We start from the raw sequence: 18531 nt of genomic DNA, 5'->3' as shown, positions 1-18531 counted from the left end.
ACTTGACTGAGCCAGCCAGGTGCCCCTGCACTAATTTTTTAAAAACAATAATTCATGTAACTATGGAGCCAGGGAATATTAGAGAATATTTACTTGACCTTATTTAATGCCATCATCCCATTTTTTAGAACTTGAAAATCTAAGTGGACCAAAATCATACTTTGTTATTGATGGAGCCAGGGTTGAACTCAGGTTTCCTGACTCAATATGCTTTATAGACTATGGAACAATTGAATCCCCTTTCTTCCTTCCTCTCTTTCTTTCTTTCTTTCTTTCTTTCTTTCTTTCTTTTCTTCCTTTACTTCCTTCTTTTTTTTAAAGATTTTATTTATTTGAGAGAGAGAGTGAGAGCACAAGTGGAGGGAAGGGCAGAGGGAGAGGGTGAAGCAGAAGCAGACACCCTACTGAGCAGGGAGCCTGAAGGCTCTATCCCAGGACCCTGAGGTCATGACTTGAGCTGAAGGCAGACACTTAAATGACTGAGCCACCCAGATACCCCTTTTGCTTCTACTTTCTTTCTCAGCCTCTGCTTTCAGGGAGAGCTATTACCTTCCATAAGAAGCATCCTGGAGTAGTGGTTACAAGCATGTTCTGTGGGGTCTAGTCAAACAGGATTCTGCCCTCAACTTTGCCACTTACTGGTTGTATGAGGTTGGGTAGCCCAATTAACCTAGCTGAGATTCAGTTTCCCCACATGTAATGCAACATAATAAGTCTAATAAGAGATCAACTGAAGCGAAGTATAGCACCTGGCATAGAGGGAGCAATAAAAAGGTTAGCCTTTATTACATGGATCATCTCCAAGTTTAGTGACAATTTCAACTACAAACTCATCTAAATTTTGTTGAATAAGATAAAGCAAAGAATCTATCATTATAGTTTTCAGTAGAACATTCCCTCCTTCATAACTTAGAAGGAGTAATTGACACTTTTTGGATACTTCTAATGTTTTAATTTTTAATTTTTATTTTTTTATAGTTTTATGGTTTTATTAACACAAACGTGACGTGCACACAAGCTGTCTATTCATTTTCTTCGCTGTGCAGCCTGGCATTGGGATTGGTGACTCTGATGACCAGCTGGGCTGCTCTTTCCACAATGGCTTTGTGGTTCTTGGAGGAGACATTATGAGCAGTGTCTGCACAGTGAGATTTGTTGCATATCAGCAGCACCTCAGCTCCTTGATGTTGTGGACAAGCAACTTCTGGAAGCCACTGGACATGTGCTTTGTTTTCTTGCAGCTCCTGTAACCAATGTTGGGCATCAAGATCTGGCCCTTGAATCTTCTGCACACCCTATTGTCAATGCCTCTGGATTTCCTCCAATTGCGCTTAATTTTGACATATTGGTCTGACTGGTGCTGGATGAACTTCCTGGTCCTCTTTTTAATGATCTTGGGCTTCACCAGAGGTCTGAGGGCATCCATGATGCCCAGTAACAGATGGCTGCCACCTCTGCAGGCAGCACTGAGGAAGAGTAGGGAAGGTGGCACTTGAGGGCTCTAGCTACTTTTTAAAATGACTATATCTAGCTATCATTACTCAACACATACTTAAATTTTTTTTCATAATGATACCATTAGCTACTTTATCAATTCCTATTTTAGCTTATTTTTATTTAAATGACATATAGTAGTTGGCACTAAGACGGGCATTTGGGTGGCTCAGTCATTTAAGCATCTGCCTTCAGCTCAGCTCATGATCCCAGGGTCCTGGGATACAGGCGGTCTCCTGTCATCTGTCTTCCTGCTCAGCAGGAAGTCTGTTTCTTCCTCTCCCTCTGCATCTCCCCACCCTGCTTGTGCTCTCTCTGTCTCTCAAATAAATAAAATTAAAAAGAAAAAAAAAAGAATCTAGTCCTGCGTATGGCACAACAAAAAATCCAGAATTTGTTACTATTCTTTAAAAGTTAAATTATATTCTAAAGCATAAACTATAGAAAAAAATACAGAAAATAATTTCAACAGATATTTATTCCATTTATCCCGTATTTCCATTCCATATTATTCCGTTTTCCATTTTATTTACATTTATTGCATTTTTTCATTTTTATTTCAGTGTTTTAGGATTTTCTATTTAGATTTTTGTATAGACATAAAACATATAGTAAAAATTATACACCTACAACTAGAAAATTTCCATAACTATGTTCTTTGCCAACAGTCACATATGGAGGAAGTACTTATAATTACAAATTTTCTAGTCCTTATGTATAAAACAGTATAGTATACTGTGATTTTTAAAAAGTACTTTATTGAGGTATGATTGACATACAAAAAGCTATATGTATTCAATGGATACAACTTGATGAGTCTGGTGATTTCCATTAGCTGTCTTTTGAAGCACTCGGCTAATGCTTCCAAAACAAATGGTGAAGCAAACCTAGAATGTTTTATATCTCTTCATTGAAGATGTTGATAAGCAGGATCAGACCATGTCCTCTCAAGGACTTTGAAAGAACTCTAAGATGTTCAATATTTTTTTAATTTAATATTTCAGTTTTAAAGCACCAGTGCATATCAGGCACTGTTCCAGATACAACAGTGAACCAAACAACGCTCCTCCCCTCATGGAGCTTACATTCTCGTGGAAGGACAGCCATAAACAAATCAATCCACAAAGCAATATGTAGCATGCCATCGGATAGTATCTGCTCTAGAGAAAAGCGGAGAAAGCTGAGGGGAGTATGGTATCTTGGGTAGGGGCTTCTATTTTTCACTTAGGATAGTTAAGGAAAGACTTCTCATGTAAGACATCAATTGAGTAGAGAACTGAAAGGAGTAATGGTTGGAGACACACGAATAACTGGAAGAAATGTATGCTAGTCAGAAGGGAAGACATACCAAAAGCACTGATGTTGAAGTATGCTTGGTGTTTGACAGACAGCAAGAAGTCTTTCTTGATTGCGGCACAAAGATTCAGAGGGAGGAAGGAGGGGACAGTCAGAGAGGCCATGTGACAGGGTGTGTGAATGTTACTAAGATAAACTCAATACAATTTCTGCATGGAAAAAATCACTTCCATTTCAGCACCTGGGCCTGTTTTAGAAGGGATGAGTATGTAGACAAAGTCACATAATGAACATGTACTTCTGAATAATAAATGGCTCTCGCAGTGGGGGCGGGAGAGTTTGCCACGGACGTGCCGCAGACCTAGAGTTAACAAAAAGCTTATACAGCTGATCTTGCTGGTTGTCACCCAACATTTGTTCTCCCCATCTTAGGTTTTAGAACCGATTTTTAGCTGAGCACATGACTGTCTAGAATAAATAATACATTTTCCACCCTCATCTACAATTAAATATCAACAGGTGACTTCATTTTTTTTTTTTTATATGGATCGTGACCAGAATTTGTGGGCAGCTTCTCTTAAATGAAAGAGGCATGTCTTTGTCTCTTTTTCTTTTCTGCTGACTGAAACTAAACGTGATTGCCAGGGCCTGAGCAGCTATCATGGACCATAAAATGGAAGTTATTTGAAAAGAAGATGCAACAAGATGTAAAGCAGCTGGTAACGGCGGGCCAGGAAGGCTCCAGTTCAGAAACAAACATCTATCTTGTTTCCGCTGCTGCTATTGTGAGCTTTCTGTCTCTCGCAGCTGACTCTGCTCTTACCTGATGGAGGGAGAAATAAATAGACCATCCTGACAGAGAACTAAAATTTTGATTAATCTTTGGACTGTTCTTTTAATATTTTATATTGACCTTGATTTATTCAGTGAAATATTAAAATATTCAAATTATGCTAATACATTTTATAAAATAAAAATTTCACCTCAATGTAGATCAATTATAGAATCTTTAGTGTAAGTAAAAAAGAATCATCATATAAAGTATAGTAATAAAACTAGAGGCTGATTCATCATTCATGAGCCCAGAAAATTTCAAAGTGGTCACGGTTGGCTGTTTTCAATATAACCTTCCTAGTGACTAAAGGGTTCTGGGCTCTACGTGGTGAATTCCAGTTTAGTAATTATTATGTTCTTAAGTGAATGTGTATCCAAAGAGTAAATATGCTTTCTTAGATCTATAACTGGCATACTGGTAGAGTCAATGATGTTTATTTTTGCTGCTTCTAAGGAAATGCCATCTAATTTTCTCTTTTCAATTATCTTGAACTTTTGAGTCCAAAGATTAAAGGCCACTAAAAATCCTACATTTTATTGAGTTCATTCATAATAGTTTCCTTAAGATGTCAATTTAACAATATTTTAAGTGAAAATATTGCAATACTTGAAAAGAATTTAATTAAATTTGGGGGGAAAAAGGAGAACATCTTCTTCTGGCCACACTTGGACTATTTCTAAGTAAACCTGGAAGAATTAACTGCAGAATAATGGAAATCCTACAGTTTCCATCTGTATTTCCAGATGAAATGGTTTGACATATTTGAAAAACCAGCTAGTTTTGCATGCTTATTTTTAGTAACTGCTTGAGGTTATTCTCACAATGCCATTTACAACCCCATAATTAAAAATCTAGATGAAGAGAAAAACTTCACTGTAAATATACCCATTTCTTTCTCTATGCCTTGAGTAGCAATTTTTCCATTGAATGATGTAGAAGATTTGAGCCATGGGCATAAAAGCCATATTACTTTTAAATTACTATACATATGATAACTGATAACTGTAATTAGAAGGTAAATGCCAGGTAATAAAATGTAAACATAGGCTACTTTCTACTTTTAAATGAGAATTTGAGTTATGCTGTAATCTCTTTTGGATCGACTATCTAAAACTGCGTTAGCCTTGTATTCTAAGAAAACTTACTACTCTGTCTGGTGAGCATCCCACAATCATAAACTTAAACAAAGGCACCAAATTGCAGCTTATAGTACAGTAATAGAAAAATCACAATAACTTTATGTTTATAACAAAATTATCAACAATTTTGTGACAAAATTCACAGCACTAAATAGGAGATGATTTCCATTTGAAGGATTTAACTTACATTATGCCACAGAATCATATGAGCTATTACAGTAAAGTTGAAATCGCCGAAGAATAGAGGTGGACAGTAAACATAGACTGTACCAACATAAGAAGGAGCCTTGAGAACTCTTCTGAGGATAATTAGAATATAAAAATTCATCTATATTTGTGTGTGTATACGTATAGCGGTATGTATAAAATAAACCAATTACAAATATATAAATTAAACCCTGTATTTAAAATTAGTATTCCACAGAAGTAAATAGGTGAAAAAATTTTGGAGGGAGAAGGAGAAAAATACCCTTTATCTCTAGGTCCATAAATTTAAAGGGAAATTGGCAATGTAATGTTAAGACATTATTACTCGTGGATCAATTGGAAATTTGATGGCAGGAAGCACACATTAGTACTTCTCTGACTCTTTATGATTTTAAATGTCCCTATAAGGATTTTTAGTCTTAATGACTTAGATTACATGGTGACTGAGAGCACAGACTTGTCACAAAGATCTGGACAAATTTCTCCCTTTCATATTTACTAATTATATAATCTTGGGGATGTAACTTAACTTTGTGAAGCTTCAGTTCTCATGTATAAGTTGGTGCAACCACATTCTCTACTTCAGAATATAGCATTTAGCATTAAATGAGATAATTAATCTGTTAATTGTGGAGCATGGATGGCACTTAAAATTAATAAATTTTAGCCATTATTACTGTCCCTAGAGAAGATCTGCAAGACATTTTTGCCTCTATGGGGCACCTGTGGCACAGTTGGTTAAGCATCTGACTCTTGTTTTCAGCCCAGGTTGTGATCTCAGGGTCCTGAGAGCTCCCTTTCCCTCTGCCCCTCCCACTTGTGTGCATGCGTGCGTGCTCTCTCTCTCTCTCTCTCTCTCAAATAAATAAATCTTTTTTAAAAAAGAATATTTTGCTTCTAGTATGCAACTACTTTGGTTTAACATTCATCATCAATTTGAAAACAGCTTTTGTAGGATCATATGAAATGGTCATATCAAATACATACACATGAATTGCAAGACACTCATTTTGAAAAGGTGAAATTGAAAAAAAAAAGTCTTAAACGCTAGGAGATATGGCATTTAACATTTGCATTTGTGGATGCTTTAGGTGCCCCTCCACTTCCAGGATTTCCTATGGTCCCAGTTTTCAGTACCATATTGTCAATATACATAAAAATATAATATAAATATATAATTATATAACATAAATATATAATATATAATATATATTTCACTATATATATAATATATGCATATTATATATATATAGTGAAAAGATCACCACACTAATTTTTTTCAACACCCATCACTTCACATAGTTACAGAATTTTTTTTTTTTTGTAGTGAGACTTTTGAGATCTACTCTCTTAGCAACTTTCAAATGCACAATATAGTATTGTTAACTATAGTCGCCATGTTGTGCATTACATCCCGGGACTTATTTATCTTATAACTGGAAGTTTGGACCTTTTGACCACTGTCACCCATACCTGTGCAGAGTCTGTTTAAATGAAGAAAACACCTGAAAGTTTTAGTTGCCCCCAAGAACACAAAGAGCCAAGATTGTGATTTATCTGCTAAACTGTCAACTCAATCAAGTCATATTGAGAGATGAGAAAGATGGACAGGGGACTCTGAAATCAAGGACTCTAACTCACTGCTCCTTTACACACTTTCTTCTCTTGGGTTCTGTGACTCCTCATTCTCTGTGCTTTCCTTCTTACCTCCCTGGCTGCCTCTACCCAGTCTCCACTGCTGGCTTCTCCTCTTCTGCCTGACATGTGACGTTGCATTGTCCTGGGGCTCTATTCAGTCCTCTTTTCTTCTCCATGTATATTTCTCTCTTGGTGATATCATATAGTTCCATGGCTTTTAATATCATCTGTGGGCTGATGACTCCAAAATACACATCTCTGGCTCAGATGACATTTTTTATTCCAGACTCATGTGTAACTGCTTATTCAACATGTCCAGATGTCAACTTTACATATCCAGGAAGATATGTAAGAAGGATTTGATCTTCTATGTCAACTCTACTCTATTTGAAGCTTTCACCATCTCATTTCATGGCCACTCTGTTCTTCCTATTGCTGTGGTCAAAACCCCTCAGTTCATGCTTGATCTCTTGATTTCTCTTAAAATCTATGTGCAAGGAATTCTGTTGGCTCAGCCTTTTAGAAATGCCAGAATCTGACCACTTCATGGCTACCATCCAGTCCAAGCCACCGTCATCTCTCACTGGATTACCAAAATGGGTCTTACCCACTATAATCTATTCTTATTATAGTCTGAATGCCCTTTTAAAGCCAAAGTCAAATCATATCACTCCTCTGCTCATTTAAAGGAAAAACCATGGTCCCCACAATGACCTAACAATTTCAACATCCTCTGGCCCCAGTCCCCCTCTGACCTTTCCTCCCTGCTTTTCCCATTGCCTAGCCCACTCCAGCCACACCGTTCCTGTTATTCCTCAACACACAAGCATGCTCCATAGGGGGTATGTCTAGCTTTTCCATTTTTCTAGAATGCTCTTCTTTCCACATTTCTTCTTGGATATTTCTTTCATGTCCTTCATGTTTTCTCACATTTCACTTTTTCAAGACTGCCTCCATTGGCCACTAAATATAATGTAGCAGCTAATCTCATCCTTTACACTTCTGATACCCTTCTGCTATAATTGCTTTTTCCATGAAACTTAATTTCTAAAATACTATAAAGTTATTTATTCATTATACATACTGATTTTATCTTCCTTCAGTAGAATATAAGCTCCACATGGGCAGAAATACTTAACTATCCTGTTCAGTGATACATTCCAAGTGCTGAGGACAGTCCCTTGCTGAAAGTAAGTGCTTAGAAAGTACTTCTCAGATGAATGAAGAGACTACTAGCACCCTATCATAAAGAGGTGTTAGTCTCAAGACAATAATTGATCCATCACTGTAAAATGTTACTGAGCAATAAATTATGAAAAGCACTTTGGTTTCAATTCCTTTACGACCTTGATCAAGATCATTTCAGAGGAATGGTGGAGGCAAAAGACTGAGGTTAAGTAATCAAATCAGAGACAAAGTATAAACAGTTGCTAAAACAGGAGAGACATGATTGCAATTATATATGTGGTGGGAGGAAATCTCATGTGGAGGAAGGGATTGAGATCCTATGTGAGAAGATATACTTGGTTTAGTCAGGTCTCTGAGGTGGAAACTGGGAGGGATCCCAATAACCACCAATGGGTGATATTATCCCTCTTCCTCTGAGACTGGGGGCACCAGGTTGAGAATGGCGAGGATAAAAATCACTGTTTTTAGATGAGGTACAAGAATTTTGTGCTTTAGCATTAATTTTCTCAATGAATGACAAACCCTGCTTTTCTCTTATAATAATATGGAGAACTTTAGTGAGGAACATGAGTAAAGACTTAAAATTTTTGAATAACTTTGTTGGACAACAGGAGCTCTGCCAGGGACATGTAGAAGTTTCTGGAACAGTGTTGAGAAGCCCAGCTGAGATTGAAATCACAACTCAGTATTGGCTTCATCCTTTCCATATTTCAGCAGGCTGGGTGTAAAAATAAAGATGTTGGGAAATGTGGTGTGAAATATGAAAGTACAAATATTTGGAATTGAGACATTCCTCCTACCGTCCCCTACCATTTAAAAAATCATTATGCATTTGTTAAAGGAATAAGAAAGCAATCTCCTTTTCTAGTTCAAGTCCCTTGCTTAGAAGTAGCTCAACTGACCAAACACTACAAATTCTATCTACTGGCTACAAAATCTGTCTGTACTCTCTACCTAAAACCCCCAAACAACTCTAAGTGCATCAATGAGACATCACTCTCTTCTTTAAAATTTTTCATCAAAATTTGAGTTGCATCTATGTGTGAAAATTCAGCTAAATCACATGTAATCCAATGAAATCTAAAAGTGTGTGCTTTATCCCTATAAAAACTATCTCATTAACTTAGTTCAGAGTTTGCTCCATCTTTTTTCTATGATCAAGAAGCTCTCCCATAGTTATATAGTAATGAACTGTCTCCAGGCTGATATATGTTTTATGTCCCTTAATTTCAAGATTTCTGTAAGATGTTAGGATTGATTGAAGCCAAAGATTGTGCAAGAAATGTCAAGAAAGACAAAGGGGAAAGGAAATTTAATGTGTCTGCAAACATGTGAGAGAGGTAATGCAGCACAGGGACAAGGTTAGAAGTCACAAGACTTTAGACAGTAAAAAGAAGGGTCAGAGAATTGGTGAAATGTATGAGAGCAAAGAATATCTATGCTGGCGTAACTACGATTTTTCAAGAACGGGATGGGTTACTTATAAGGTAATGCATTTCCGGACACTGATTGAAAGTGATGAAGCTCAGGATGTCTTCCACAGGAACTTGCCAGTGATGTTTTAAGAATGAGGCTGGATGGGGCACCCGGGTGGCTCAGTCACTTAAGCATCTGCCTCTGGCTCAGGTCATGATCCCAGGGTCCTGGGATCAAGCTCCTTATCGGGCTCTCTGCTCAGTGGAATGTCTGTTTCTCCCTCTGCCTCTCTCCCTGCTTATGCTCTTGCTCTCTTATATGCACTCTCTCCCTCTGTCTCAAATAAATAAATAAATAAAATCTTAAAAAAAAAAAAAAAAAACAAGGGTGGATGAGACAATCTGATTTCTGATGCCACTTCTCTAGGCAAGATTCCATGATTCTCTCCCACTCCACAGTTCTTCATTCTCTGGAACACAATTTGTCAGCCTCTTCTTATATTTCAAATTAGAATGTACTCGCACTTATTACCTAACACACACGCAGATGCTCAGCCAGTGTACTGACATCCCTGAGCTACCAAACTCTTCCTTCAAACCCATGGAGCTCCAGTCTTGTTAAATAAAATAAATAAAGGACTATATCAGCTAAGAACTGGCAGTAAGATAACTGTGTCATTTGAAGTTGAACGTGTCCTAATAAACGAAATGGCTCATTCTGGCCAGGTACCTAGCAAGATATATGGATAGAAAAATGAGCAAAACACATATGATCTCTACCCTCAGGGAGATAAAAAAAAAATCAAAATAGAACTTAACAGTGTGCCAAGTGTAATTAAGGAAAAGATTGTGTGCTGTGAGATTGACCAACAGGGAGACTGAATGTAACACTGTATTATTATTATTTGTTAAGATTATTTATTTGAGAGAGAGAGTGAGCAGTGGAGAGGGGCAGAGAGAGAGGGAGAGAGGAACTGAAGCAAACTCCCCACTGAGCATAGAGCCTGACATGGGGCTTGATCTCTCGACCCTGAGATCATGACCTGAGCTGAAGCCAAGAGTCAGATGCTTTACCGACTACACCACCTGAAGTGAGTTATTAAACCCACTCTTTGACCAGTCACAAAGACAAAACCTCTTTGGCAATGATCTGTGGAATTCAGGAGGCCCAGACATTTTCAGGGCCTTTTTATAATCTTTTAATTTGAAAGAACTACTTTTATTATTCAAAGTTTTAAATTTAGTGAAGTACTGAAGCGTAAGCCCTTAAGTCCCACAGCTTGTTATGAAATCACTTGTCTAGTAATGATCTGGGCAAGTCACTTAGTTCCTCTCCACCTACGCTTTCTCATTTGTAAAACAGTACTGGTGCTACAAGGTTGTTGCAAGATTTAAAAGAATAATATATAAAAAGAAAAACTCCCATCAGAGGGCCTTACACATAATATTAAAAAATAGTATAATTCTTTTAATAAATTCTGCAAAATTACAAGGTTATGTGAAAATGCCCTTGACTAACAGCAGCATAAAATTGTATGATATATTACAAAAGTATTAAGGTTCATACATTATGTTCTTTAAATTCTAAAGCATCCAATATTGAGATAAAAGCTGCACTTAAAAAACTTTGCCTTGCAAAGAAGATCTGCAAAATAAATATTTTGGTTTGTATGTTGAAATAAGTATGTGTCTGGTATTCAGAAGTTGACCAATGTTTTAGTCTCCATTATATAAATAGTATGGAAAAACAAGAGAAAGATAATTAAGAATTGAAATACAATATATCATCCCAATTAAAATGTGTGCACAAGGCTGTATGTTCTAAATATGAATAAATGTCCAATGATTTTTTTTTAAAGCACAGATTTGAGGATGTATTTCTGGCTTGGTTTAATACCTTATCTGTCTTATTCATTTCTTTTATTTACTACATTTCTAAGTTGACTACCTTCCCTGCAATTTAATAATACAAGAATATTTTGGAGATTAACAGTATTATTTAGTAGAGTAGCAAAATTCTAGTTCAAAGTAACCACAAATATTTTGATGTCTATAGTACATAAAACCATCACTGCTTCTGAATTTTTTTGTCTTAGTTATTTAGAAAATGAGTTTAATGAAACTTAACTCAAGTGAAAAACAAAAGAAAAATACCTTAGAAAGAGACCAACTCACCCTTATTTTCAAGAGTCAAAAGAAAAAATTCACTCCTGAATGATAGCATGCTCCTTTCCTTCAGTTCATTCTGTTTCTATTTAAGTTTTGTTTTTCTTTTTTCTTTTTTTTAAGATTTTATTTACTTATTTGAAACAGAGAGAGAGAGAGAGAGTTATTTAAGTTTTTATGAAACTTATTTAAGTTTTCATAAATAATTTGCTTTTTAAGTGAACTGGAAGGAATTTATTCAGCCACTTAATTAATAATTATAAGGAAGGGACATATAACAGAAAAACGCATAATGTAAGTGAACTAGGTAGACATTTCTAAACTTAAGACAACCTTGTGAATATATGCATATAAGTAAAGACTGAAAGAACTAAGGAAAAGTAATGTAAGGGAAAGTCTCAAGGAGGAGATATTCATTCCATTCCATTTAAAATAACCTGTAATGTCACTATATTATAATCTTGTAACAATTAAAACAAAAACATATTTATAAAGGTTTTAAAAATAATGAACAAAGAGTTGATAACAATTTATAACAAGGAGACTTGATTTTCAAGTAGTTTGTCATCTGATCAGTAGGGTCTTACTTCACTGTGGAATATTCTGACTTCAAATTCCCCAGAGTTTAAAGTATTTTGTTAGTTTCACTCTCTCAACACAATCAAATGACCCAATTTTTTTTAATTAATAGATTTTATTTTTAAAACAGTTTTAGATTTAAGGAAAAATTGAGAAAATCAAGTACCGTGTACACAGTTTCACCTATTATTAACCTTTTCATTAGTATGGTACATTTGTTACAAATAATGAACCAATAATGATACATAATTATTAACTAAATTCCAGAGTTTATTCAGCTTTCCTTGATTTTTAATACATTTTCTGTTCCAGAATCCCATCCAAGATACACATTAAGTTTCATTATTCATGTCTCCTTAGGGTACATTTAGACTGTGACAGTTTTCTCTTAGGATGTAACAGGCTGTGACTTTCCTAGTTATTGATGACCTCTGTAGTTTAAGAGTGCTGGTCAAGTATACTGAGGATGTTCTTCTATTGGAGTTTGTCCAGTGTTTTTCTTGTGATTAGATTGGGCTATGGGTTTTAGGGGGAAGACCACAGAGGTGAAGTGCCATTTTCATCATTTCAGATGAAGACTACACACTATCAACATGATTTTGACTGCTATAGGGATCTTGATCTCATGGCTGAAGTAGGCTTGTAGGTTTCTCCACTGTAAGGTTACTCCTTCCCCCACTCTCCCTCCTACGCCCTTTGGATGGAAGTCACTTTTGGATTAAAGCCTGCACTTAGGAAGTAGACAGTAATACTCTAACTCCTTTAAGGTGAAGTATCTATATCATTTGGAATTCTAAACAGGAGATTCGTCTCTTCTCCCTCATTTATTAATTTAATCAATAATTTCTTCATATCAGTGTGAGGTCATGGTTATTTATTTTATACTTTGCATTATAATCCAAAGCTACTTTATTTTCTTGTTCAAATTGCTCCAGCTTTGGCAACTGGGAGCTCTTTCAGCCCCAACCCGCATCCATGTATGTTTTTTAAAGGATCCATTTTTTATGTAAATGCCAATTAAATGCTAGCACATGCCTAATTTTTTTGGCAGTGAACTACTGAGAAGACACAGTGTGAAAAAAAAATCCTCAAATCTTTGCAGCATTAAAAACAAGAAGTGATCAATGTTATGAAACCCAAACTTGAAAATCTGAGCCCATAAAAGGACAGAGGAAGTGATTATGATCCAAAGCATTATGGATATAGTAAGGATTTTTTGCCATTTAATAATGATGTCAGAAATTCTCCCTAAACCTTTTAAATCCTTGTGCTGTCCAAATTTAGCAAAATAAGGTGTCATCAGCTTTCATCAGATATATACATTAAAAATCCTGAAACCTGTATTCATCATTTTAGGATGCTACCTAGCAGGAATCCATCTGTATCCCTTTTTGGAAATTGTAAGAGTTGCAGTTTGTTTGCTAGCCTTGGATTCAGAAATGCTTTCTGTCTTTGGGAATTGGACTACCTAAATTTTGTAAAACTTAAGTAAAATTCTTTGCAGACTTGTAGATGATACTTTTAAGAAAGAGTGGGCCTGATTCTTCCACTGTTGGAGGTGAGTCATGTTGGAAGAAAACTCCTGGGTTTTCAGGAAAACAGGTCAAAGATCCAGTGGGGATGAACCTTGTAGAAAAGACTATGTGCTGAACCAACCCACAAACACAAGAATCTTCCAGAGTTCTTCTTTAATCAGTACTCTAAATGTGGAAGCATGCTATTACCAGAAAAAAAAAGGGGGGGGGATCTAAGGGTAATCCTGCATGCCCTTATGTATATGTTGAATCATTGCTCCACTGTAATGTAATGTAAAATGTAAAAATGTAAAAAAATAAACTTTTTACCAACAAAAATACCATATAAAAGGCCAGACAATATTAAAACCAGGGTATTCCTCGGATTATTCTGATAATTCTCTTCATTCACTACTTTTGAAGATGGATACACTTGGAGAAAACAGTTACAGTTGGTTAATTATCACTTGCCAGTTGTGTGACTTGGACTTTTTTTATCTCTGAGGATCACTTTTTTTTTAACCTAATACTTCCTTCTTTAAGTCATTACGAGAACCTGAACATGAAAAATCATGCTAAAAGCTTAAATTTAGGAATGCCAATATCTACATGTAATACAACCCATCAGTTAGAAATGCAACTGACTCAACTGACTAATATCTAATCATAGGTTAAAATATTTGGAGATAAAATTTTCCTAAATACAGTGTATATTTCCCTCTTCTATAGCACACTTCAGTGAGTTCAAAGTGTTATTTTTTTTCATTAAACTTTCTTTTTTTTTTTTTTTTTAAGATTTTATTTATTTATGTGACAGAGAGACAGCCAGAGAGAGAGGGAACACAGCAGGGGGAGTGGGAGAGGAAGAAGCAGGCTCACAGCAGAGGAGCCCGATGTGGGACTCGATCCCGGTACGCCAGGATCACGCCCTGAGCCGAAGGCAGACGCTTTAACGACTGCGCTACCCAGGCGCCCCCATTAAACTTTCTTGATAGCTCTATGGGATAAGTATACTGCAAAGCTTATCATCTACTTTCCGATGGAAGGGAATTGAAGAGAGAAGTTGTGAGTCATCCACGATGAGTCATTAAGTGAATCAAATACTACCAAATTTCTTAAATTGTACTGTAGGATTCTTGTTGTACTTCCTTATGAAAATAATGCAAGTAGACAGACATAAAATTAGAATAGAACTAAAGACTTTCTATTCACTAGTTTAATCATCACATTCCTGCTCTCCTATTTTCCAGTAGTGAACAACACGAACACTATTTTGGGAAGATCTAACTTACTATAGTTTTCGATGGTATCAAAGTCAGTTTATCTAGCTTGCCATGTATTTCCAGTGCTTCTCAAGAAGGTATTGACTTTATTTCAGTTCTTGATTTGTGTTTAATGCCATACTAATATGGGCACAACTTTGGCTCACAATGAGGTAAAAGGAATTTCCTTTGGGCAGTATTTCCAAGTGTATGTATTCTGTCATCATCCTTTATTGTTTTCTTGATAAAAGAAATGAGAGCCCAGAGTTGGTAAATTAGTAAAAAGGAGCTGTTTTGCTCTCTATTTTATTGTAAAATTGTAAGAATGAAAATTCTATCACCTAGATCATGGATATAATCTTTAATGAAATACCAAGAAAGCAAGTGCGTTATATTGTTTTCCTTGTATCATAAGAATAAAACAGAAGAGCAGCCTATGGGCATGTAATGGTATGAGCCTTCTTTCTAAAAAGCTGTGTGAAAGAGAATATATTTACAGAAAAGAAAGACAAAGATAAATGCAGAGAGTGAGAGAGCATCAGGAAAGCGTTCCTGGAGGCCAAATCTATCTAGAATTTGGAAACTAGAAACAGAAGGAGCTAATGAAGCACCCCCTGCCCCTGCAAAATCCTCGTGTATACAAGGAGGAGTAGAGAAGAGCAGGCTTGAATTCTAAAAGGCCGTTCTGCACAAGTTAATCATCATTACTCTTCATCTCCTAGCTTCTGTTATTTTCAGCACCAAATGACCCAGAGCATAGCCCTGCTTATTTATTCAGTCACTCGTTGATTCGTTCATTCATCCATTTATTCTTGCAACAAATAATTTATTGAATGTCTACCAATTAGAATCTTTTCCCCCTCTTTCATCGGTGGTTCCAGAGAAAGACGCTAAAGCGCTTCACGCTGATGAAGCTGACTCACATTGCTCTTACTTCTGTCCACCAATGAGCCTGGGAAATTGCACGTGCTCCTGAGTGCGCATCTGAAAGCCCTGGGCTCCAGGCACAAGCCGGCCCATCAAACTGCTAGGAAGGCAGAGGACAGCTGGCGCACGGACACTCTCACCAGACCACGGACACTCTCACCAGACCCCATTGCGCTTAAGCTGCTTCAAATAAAAAGCCTTTGAAAATCCTTTCCTCAAGGCTCAGGTCTGCTTGAGCTTTTCAGACTCTTCCTTATCACCTTCCCAGGAGAGCTGCTGCTTCTTTCTGTGTTTGAGTGATTCCTCCCTTTTTAGCTGTAAGAAAAACCTCATTTAGACCTCCTAGGATCTTGATGATTTATGTTAAGATATGCGATTTCACTTCTCCCAGGTCCTAACTTGAGCTGCAGTCATTTTTCCCTTCAGTGTTAATCGTGTCAATCTTATGTCACAGGTCCAGAATTTTTTGAAAAAAGTAAATGCTCTACGCCTGTAATAAACCTTTCATCAAGCGCCACTGGGATTCTTATATTTAGCTCCTCTATCATCCACATGTAGAGTGTCTTTTTATTTTGTATCAATATTAATTTTTCTCTGATACTGATTATGTAGAAGCAGTCAATCAGATGAGTTGGTTGAGCTTTAAAACACTCAACTGAGCCACTTGATTCATATAGGTGACAAACTTTTATTGAGAACTTTGCTTTCTTCGTGGACATTGTACTGGAAGCTGGGGAACGGAGACAATGAAACAAAATCTCTACTCTCTAGGAGTTGGTTGTTTCGTAGAAAAGCCAAGTGAGCACAGTGACTATGCACTGGGGTAGTGCTTTGTGAACAGGACTAATCTGAATGCTCATTATTTATATTCTAATAATTTATTTTTAATTAAGAAATTATGATATAATTCATTTGCTGTAAAGTTTTCCATTCTTACCGCACATTTTTGCAAAGTTCAGCAAATGTGTGTGTAAGTGGTCATCCTCACCACCATCAAGATGGTCTGGGACGAGTTCCTCTTCCCTCGGCCTCCCCAATTCCCCAACTCCTTTTTGGGGTTACACTGCTCCCCAAACACCAATGTCCCTGGCAACAAATATGAATTCTGCTCTTACAGTTTTACCTTATTTAGAACGTCATATAGTGTGAAATCATAGAGTATGTGGCCTTAGCAAAATGCATGAGCTAGTCATCCAAACTGTTGACTCTTGAATAAAAAAATAGAATGAAAAAAGAATATTGATTCCTTTTTATTATTGAGTAATACTCAATTATGCAGACATACAATAGTTTATTTATTCCTTGTTGAGACACATACGGGTTGTTTTAAGTTTTGAGTTATAAATAAAACTCCTGTGAACACTTCGGTACAGGCTTTGCTGTGGGCATAGCATTTCAATTTATGTGGTGAAAAACTAGGAATGGGTTTGCTGGGTGATCTGGTAGTTTTGTTTAACTTTCTAAGAAATCGCCAAACTGTCTTCTGAAGTAGCGGCGCCATTTTGCATTCCTGTTGGCATCATAGGCCAGTTCCAGTTGCTCTGAACCCCGCCGAGCACTCCCTTCTCCCGGGTGTACGGTAGTATCTCATGACTTCAATGTTTGTACTTATTTTTGATCCATATATATTCTTTGGGCAAGTATGCAAATCTCTTGCCCATTTATCAATGGTATTGTTTTCTTATTATTAAGTTTTGAGAATTTTAATTATACACACACACACACACACACATATTTTTGCAATGCATATACATACTTATTTTCTGAGAATGTGTACCACGAATAGATGTTGAATTTTGTAAGACTAGTCCTGAATAGAGAATTTCATGTTTTTTTCTTAGTCTGCTATGTGTAAATTATATCATTTTAGAATGTTGAACAAACTGAATTCTTAGGACACTCCTCATTTGGATATGATGTATTATCCTTTTTATATACTATTGAATTTTTTAAAAGATTGATTGATTGATTGATGTGCGTGTGTGTGTGAGAGAGAGAGAAGGTGAGCAGGGGGAGGGACAGAGGGACAGGGGGAGAATCCTCAAGCAGACTCCCCACTGAGCACAGAACCTGAGCCTGACATGGGGCTTGATCCCAGGACCCTGAGATCATGACCTGAGCTGAAATCAAGAGTCAGATGTTTAACTGACTGAGGCAGCCAGGAGCCCCATATTATTGAATTCTTTAGTAACACTTTTTGAAAAATGTTGCTTTTAAGTTCATGAGTAATGTTGGCCTGCAATTTTTTTTTTCTTATGTCTTTGCTTTGTTTTGGCATCCGAGTAACACTCACAAAGTGTTTTGAAAAACATGTTTCTTCTTTATTCTGGAACAATTTGTAGAATTTATAAAAATATTAAATAATTAAATATTTGGTAGACTTTGTTAGCACAGCTAACCGAGTGTGGGTTTTTCTTTGTCTAAAGTTTTTTAACTACAAATTCAACATATTTAATTTGGTTTAGAGATATAGCATTATTGAGATTATTTATTTCTTCCTGAGAGAGCTTAGATAGTTTATGCCCTTAGAGGAATTTTTTCATCTCATTTGAGTTGTTTAATTGATGACATAATGTGTGTAATAGCTTGCATTACATCTCCTAAATACCTATGTTGAAGTCCGTCTTGGTCCATTCAGACCGCTATTACAAAATACCACCAAATATGTCGATTGCAAACAACAGAAATGTATTGCTCACAGTTCTGGTGGCTAGAAGTCAGTGCCACCCTGGCCCGGTGAGGATCTTTTTCTGGGTTGTAGACTTCTCCAATGTAGCCTCACACAGTGGAAGGGACCAGGGAGTTCTATGGGGTCTCTTATAAAAGTACTCGACCCTCACGATTTAGGTCCCTCCCAGTAACCCCATCTAT

The 18531-nt window shown here is 36.5% G+C and overlaps 1 long non-coding RNA gene and 1 pseudogene across 2 annotated transcripts in view; both read right to left on the bottom strand.

Annotated features, from left to right (window-relative positions):
• LOC125281010 (uncharacterized) overlaps window positions 1-18531 on the bottom strand; it is a 333364-nt gene that overhangs the window by 12765 nt on the left and 302068 nt on the right. The gene's annotated exons all lie outside the window — the stretch shown is intronic.
• Window positions 1020-1516, bottom strand: LOC113255645 (60S ribosomal protein L32-like; annotated as a pseudogene).

The sequence above is a fragment of the Ursus arctos genome, unplaced genomic scaffold (assembly GCF_023065955.2).
Source record: "Ursus arctos isolate Adak ecotype North America unplaced genomic scaffold, UrsArc2.0 scaffold_11, whole genome shotgun sequence".
Lineage (NCBI taxonomy): Eukaryota > Metazoa > Chordata > Mammalia > Carnivora > Ursidae > Ursus > Ursus arctos.
Note: the sequence above shows the minus strand (reverse complement) of the source record. Positions and strands in the feature narration are given on the sequence as shown.